Below are 6,863 nucleotides of genomic sequence, written 5' to 3'. Positions count from 1 at the left end.
GCCTGTGCACACCCTGCTCTCACTGGCTGTGGCTGGGAACTGTGTCATTGTCCTCACTGCAGTGTCAAGACAGAACCAGTAAGGAGGTTGCTTTAAGCCAAGATAATCAAAGCAAGACAAAATGTTTCTAATCAAAGGCAATGGCTGATGCAGGGGCAATACCTGTAGTCTTGCAATAGCACGTACACCATGTGCTGGCCTTTGAGAAGAACAAAAATACTCACTTTCCCCTCAGCAGAAGGCAAACCCCACTGCACAGATGCAGCCAACCTTTTGTCAGCTTGGTGTGCATCACCTAGGGAGGCCATGGGGCCATAGGACAGGAAAAAATTCTGTCACCATATAGCCTGTTTCCAGTGGGGATTCTGCTGCCTATAGCTATGCCAAGACTGGTCCCAGTATGGAAGGCAGTTTGGAGAAAAGGGACTATTCTATTCTAGTCCTGGAGGGATGAGTACTAGTCATCTAGAAATTGTAGACCCCTAGTTTTAAAAAGCAAGTTCCTTGGCAAGACAGATACCGTAAGGAACAGTAGTCCCTGACACAGCTGGGTGCTGCTGAAGGATCTTGGAGCAGAAGGAAATCAACCCAAAACACAAGCCTCTCCAAGATTTGGGGGCACAAATGATAAAGCTGTAATTATGCACTGCAACCTAGAAGATACAGTCCCCAGGGAAGACAATGTTAAGACCATATGACCTTGAGACTTTGCTTTGTTGCCAGCAGAAATTATAGCTATGCTGAAAGTGCTCTGTTTTGGGCATCCTCCCAAGGAGATCATTTTCCTTATCGGAATATATATACCCTGGTCTCCTTGCTGAGCTGGCCTTTGTCTCCAGCCTGCCTGTATGAGGGACAAACGTTCTCTGACTCCTTATGCGCAGCAGACAAATGAAGAGTCTCTATCCTAGACTATGTATCTACATGTGCCCTCTAAAATGATACAGGGATATCATGCATCTCTAGACCCTGTTATGTCTTTCCTCTTCTGGTCAGAAATTTTCTCACAGAGACACAATTTTTAAAGTCTTTCCTACAAACCAAGAAGCCAAGAGAAAGAGATCACTCTTCCTTTTGCCTGGTCTGCCCAAAGGTGTTCCGCCCCCTTACCACCCTCTCTCGCTGTTCTGTTCTCACCCTTTCACTCTTGCACACCAATGGTTGTTGATGACAGCAATGATTAGGGCTGGTTAGGGAGAGATGAGATGTTACTCTATAATCCCAAACGCTCTAGAAAAGAGTGTATTTTGCCCCCAGTCATTATGGGGCAAATCCACACCAGCAGCTAAAATGAGAAGGCATATAGCATGCTGCTTTACTTACCTGCTCCACTGCACAGCTCTCTGCATACCTTCGGATTTATCTGGATTTTCAAATCCTACAAAACTCACAGTGACACGGTTTAAAAGCCAACCCACCATTTTAACAGTTTCTCCTTTCACCTCAAAAATGGAATTTCCTTTACTTATATTTCTTTTACCTGATCAAAATTTGCATCCTTGGCCACAGATTTTCTGAATGTGAAAACGTTACAGGTTAAGATCCAGTAGCTTGTGCTACTGGAGCAGAAATGGCTGGTAAGAAACAGATTTTTTCTAAACTGCTGGGCTATTACCTTTTGTTATCCTTCAGTCAGGAGAGCAAGCACTCATTAGAAAAATTGCCCTTAATAGTAAGCAATGATCTTTTAGAAGCCTCATCAGATTACAAGATTTCCTGTTTCTTGATGAGACTGGAACCGACTTCCAGAGCCCAAAAGGTTGCACTTGAAGTCTGTTACTGCCCATCACCACGACTCAACTTGCCCATACCTTGACTGTGGGCAAGAAAGAAAACAAAATTAAAATGCAGACAACCCTCTGTGCTTAGGAACACAAATACACCATGAATCAACCCACAGGTACTCTGCAGAGAGATTAACTTCACTCATCACATAAAGTGTGGCTATCACACTGTATTTACTATGGCTGCTATTAACAGAATCGGCGCACATTTACAAGGCAAACCAGATCTCAAGAAAAGACTTGTCAGTACCACTGAAGTACACACAATAGAAACTTGGTGCAAGCAAATGGTAATTTTAGTTTCAGTTACAGAAGAGAGAGTTGGACAAGTCTGACTAATTCTTTTGTAGGTAACTGAGTCTTCCCTACATCGTACTTTTCACAGCCCTTTTACTCCTAGTTTTAAGCGTCTCAAGGAGTTCTACTTCAGAGTGGTACTTCACAAGGTTCCTTTCTTGGTCAGGGAAGGAAAAGAAAAGCAAAGCAGGTATGAGACTAAAGCTATTGATCTCACATAGCCAATTTCCACCCTCCCTGCCCACAGCCACAGAATACAAAGTATTAGGACATTCTTGAGAATATATGTTTATGTATATTTTACCTTTTTTCTTCCAGCTGCTGAGGTCCTGATCATTCCTACTAAAGAGACAGGAGCTTTCAAGACCCTTACTGACCCTTCTGCATCCCTCAGCTCACATGAAGTCCTGTAGATTGTTGCATTCCTAGGAAGATGCCTGGGTCCCTTTACACTGGACAAATACGGCTTTGAGTAGTTCAAAATTTAAATACATACTGGCCTCTTGTGGCCTATGTTGTTACATCCTTTACACTAGCTTCAGCAGTTTCTCATTCTTGGAATAACAGGACAATAAAACTTCAAGTATGAGGCTAAAAGGAGTAAACCTTCTCTAGGCCAAAAGGATACCTTTTTATTTAAAAATAAACATTATCTCCCCAATCCCAGGTTTTCTTATGATTGATTGTTACACCATTTCAAAACTTTGATCAAAGGCAGACTACTAAACAATTTACCAGGCTTGTTTTTCATGTTAAAAACAAAATATGTGGGCCCAGGTTTCAAACAGTTAAACATTCAACAAATCCTGCTTTGGTGTTTAAGTCAGTCCCCAGTGCTCATTTCAAACCTCAGTGAAACGGCCAGGCTTTGGCTTTGTTTATTTTTAAGTTATACAGGCAGCAGTTTCCACCATTTCCAAGTCCAGCCAGTTCATTCAGTTACTCAAACAGGGGCTAGGCTCTTTAGAAAATCGGTTCACAACTTTAGATTACAGGTCATTCTTCAATCAGCTCTCCTCTACTCCTTAATAAGTGTGAGATTCTGTCACCCTTCTTCATATGGAGAAGGACTTCATTCCCAAAGAGTAAGGTACTTCTCAAGAAGAGAATGAATTACAGATCTCAGCCTGTGTATTTAGCTCTCTTCCTTTACTAGTCTTAACAGCAGCAGCGCTGAAATAATGCAGGTACAAGAGGCCGTCTTACGTGTATACGGGTCTATCCATTCTGAAGGACACAAACTACGTATCTTGCTTGCAATGAAGGCTGAATTAGTGGCAATAAACTGCTTCTCTTAACTGGCCGCATTTGATTTCTGTTTGGAACAGACCAACCAATAGATAACCAAATGTTATCTATTCTGTATTTATGTTAAATCCAAATGAAAAGGGAATCTAGTGCAGGAGGCACCTGGGTTTGCAAAACACAGGAATTTAGAAAACCAAAGACCACTAAAATCTAGCCAACTTCCAGAGGCTGACAGGAATAATTCTAGGGGTAAACTCTGGAAAAAGCAATGGCAAACCCCCCTGGGAATATACCACCTTTCCTGATGATTTTAAGATGATTTCTGCTAGTCTAGGGAAGAAAGAGGAAGGTAACAAATTTAACAAAAATCAAGAAAAAAAATGTGCAGAGCTTGAAACATTGTCAACTTCTCCAGTGAGCAAAAAATACCATATACAGACAGCCAAAATAAACACATGCTGTAGTTCACAGGCTAAAGAATGATTCCAGCAAGACAGAGGCTATGTGCTCCCTTCTCTAGAAGTTAGTGTAATTAACACAGATGCATTTATCAAATCAGAAGTGTGTGGAAATGGGATCAGTCATGCTGTAAAGTGGATAAGGTATTATTTATTGCTTGTCTAATAAATTTATCAAGGAACCAATCTTCACTTACCTCTTCAATATTCTAATTCAGAAACAAGCGCCCAACTTAGATACAGAGAAACCTGGTACCTGGGCTGGAAGTCACATTTTCCCCAACAAAAACAAAACACTGCCAACCCAATCCAATTCCTCCCACCTATCCAAACTGACTCAAAAACCAGGCAGTCCCTTTCCATGTTCATATTACAGTGCTCATGAATCCTCCCTCACGCTTTTGTTCTTACACCAGCTACTGTGGCACGTTGAGTGGGCATGTGCGTATACACACACATGCACACACACTGCTGTGGGGGAAAACCAATGCATATGAATGAGAAGCTCTTTCAGTTTGGATCTTTAAGGCCGGACATAGGCCACAAAAACGGGAGGAGTGACTCTGAACGATCTCTTCATTACCCTAACCTTTGTGATGCTTGAGTGTTTGCTCTCCATATTCCTCACAACAGCAGCAAGACAAAGAAAACGACAGTGGATGGAGTGAAACCAATCACATCTGGCTTTCCTTCTTTGGAGACAAAAGGAGTCAAAGGTAATTTACATGAGGTTTCTGTTGTTCTGTTGTGCCTTACTAGTTTTGACTTAATTCCTGACAGTCTTCCTTGTGTCCACTTCAGAGGCAAACAAGCTAAGCATGCAAAGAGAAAGAGCAAAAGGATCTATGCAGGATTTTTTCCCTCCGATCCCTGGAGAGAAGTGTTGCATTTGCCTTTTCACAGGAAAGCAGACACCTTGCAGCTGCTACTGGGACTAGAGGAGCTAAGGTCACATATAGCAAGAAAACTTTGACTCAGGCAAACACTACCATTTCCCAAAGGAGAAATGTCTCTAGTCAGATGCACCGAACTGCAGACTTCTCTGTCCCCAGAATTCTGAGATGTATTGAGATCAAAAGGTAGGCAGAAGAGGCTGAGCCCTCTGAAGAGCATCTGGCAAGACAGGCTCTGTCCAAGGGAAGAGATGATCCCTAGAAAACACTGGCCATCAACATATTGGATTAAAACTAGTGCAAATCAGTGACTTATTTAACTCTGTTTTAAGCCTAAGAAGCAGCAGAGAACACAGAAGTTAAGTAGCATGGTCCAGTGGAGAGGAAGGGCCAGGAACTGCAATAGCTGAGTCCTGCGCCAGACTGTTTAAGCTTTACCTTCTTAAATGCTCTGAGCCATATTGCCAGCTCTGATGCCAACATAGCTTTTAATTCTGAGTAAATAATTTAGCCTTTCTCTGCATTCAGCTTTGCTATCAACTGAATAAACCTGACACTGCTGCCCTGCTGGGGATTACATGGCGCATAAGCTTGGGCAGGTCTTCTGTACCCCAGTTAATCGTACCCCCTTCTGTGACTTTCACACCATGCCATGAGAATGTGGCATCTGTTGTATTCGGGTGCTGGAGCCTGATTTGTATCAGTACTCAGAGGAGAGTGGACTCTTCTATTTCCTTGCATGTAGTAGAAGGAATTCACCTCTTTCTGAATATGTGAAATTCGCTTTTAGACATTCATGGTTGTGTTGTCTAGAGTATGCAGTTCTTTGACTGCCTGTCCCTTACGCACCAAGCTGCAAATGCTGCTTTCATTCACATATTTCTTCTGTGCTTTTGAATGGAGTAATTTTTTTTTCTTGCAGGACTCCTGAGCTGCCCTACATTCTCCTAAGTTGATAGTCACTCTCACAGACATCAGCAAATATACATCTACAGACCTGGCAGAAGAAACAAGGTTATCCCCAATGTATCTCAGAAAAAGTGTTTTTTCTCCCTAGCAAATGTATAAAGCATGTTTCATGTCAAAAATAGACACACAGTTATGACTAAAAAATTGTAAATTTACCATTTCCCTTTGTTTAAAATGGTTTCCAGGGAAAGAACACATCAAAGATAATAGTGCAGGTCCACTTCTAAAACCTGCCAACTCACCAGTCAACAGACATACAGTTTCTAAGACCACCTGTGTGCAAGCTGCATGGTTCCTCCACTGCAGAGACAGCAGGGAAGTGACAGGAACCAACGTCCTGTTTAGTGATCTCTTCAGTCTCAAGCCCTTTTGCAACTGCAAATTCACAAGTTAAGGATCAGATTTTCCAAAGTAAACTAACTGTAGAGGAAACATCCAGAATTGCTAGCTACTTTTGAAAGTCTTGCAAGTAAATGCGACACTCTACTGTACATGACTGCTAGGTAGTTGACGTTTCAGAATAATTTGACCAAGTCATCTTTATCTTGATCCTTCAGAGAGGCAGACACGTGCTTTACCTGGGGACAGCTCTTGCTCTCAAGTGCAATCTTAGTTTTTGTTTTTACATAACCCTGTGTATCTGCTGATCTCAGAGTACCTACAAAAGGACAGCGTCTCATTAGTCTGTTACCATGACAGAAACATAAACAGGATAACACTGCTTAAGTGTAATGGCCAACAACCAGCAAACAAACAAGCCACTGAGGTAGGTTCTGCCCTGTTCACAAAGTGTGAAAAAGCTTATGAAACAGAAGACATCACAGTTGGTTCTACATAAAATCATCTCAAGTTTGTTATATGCTAACCTACCTGGAGAGAGGAATTCAGTCCTCTGGGAAACAATTATGTTGTAAGTATTAACGCTGTAGTCTCTGGTACAAAGAGGCCTGGGCAGTGAGCTGGAAAGAGTGGATGAAGCGTGCTAGGAATTTTCTTCTAATAGAGAAGAGCGTCCAGTAAAAAGAGAAGTCTAGTGAGACACATAGCTTAGCTTAGTTCCTATTGTCAGCTCAGTTTCAAACTTACTGATTACAGAAGCAGAAGCCGCACTCATCTCAAGTGCTTCTGCATGGCCAGACTTCCTTTCTGCTAATCCTAAGCACTTCTTAAGACTACCTCTGACGTCAGAACAGTTCAGAAGAGCTGATATAAGG

The sequence above is a fragment of the Calonectris borealis genome, chromosome 14 (assembly GCF_964195595.1).
Source record: "Calonectris borealis chromosome 14, bCalBor7.hap1.2, whole genome shotgun sequence".
In the NCBI taxonomy this organism is placed as follows: domain Eukaryota; kingdom Metazoa; phylum Chordata; class Aves; order Procellariiformes; family Procellariidae; genus Calonectris; species Calonectris borealis.
The sequence above is the reverse complement of the archived record's forward strand: the minus strand, read 5'-3'. Positions refer to the sequence as shown.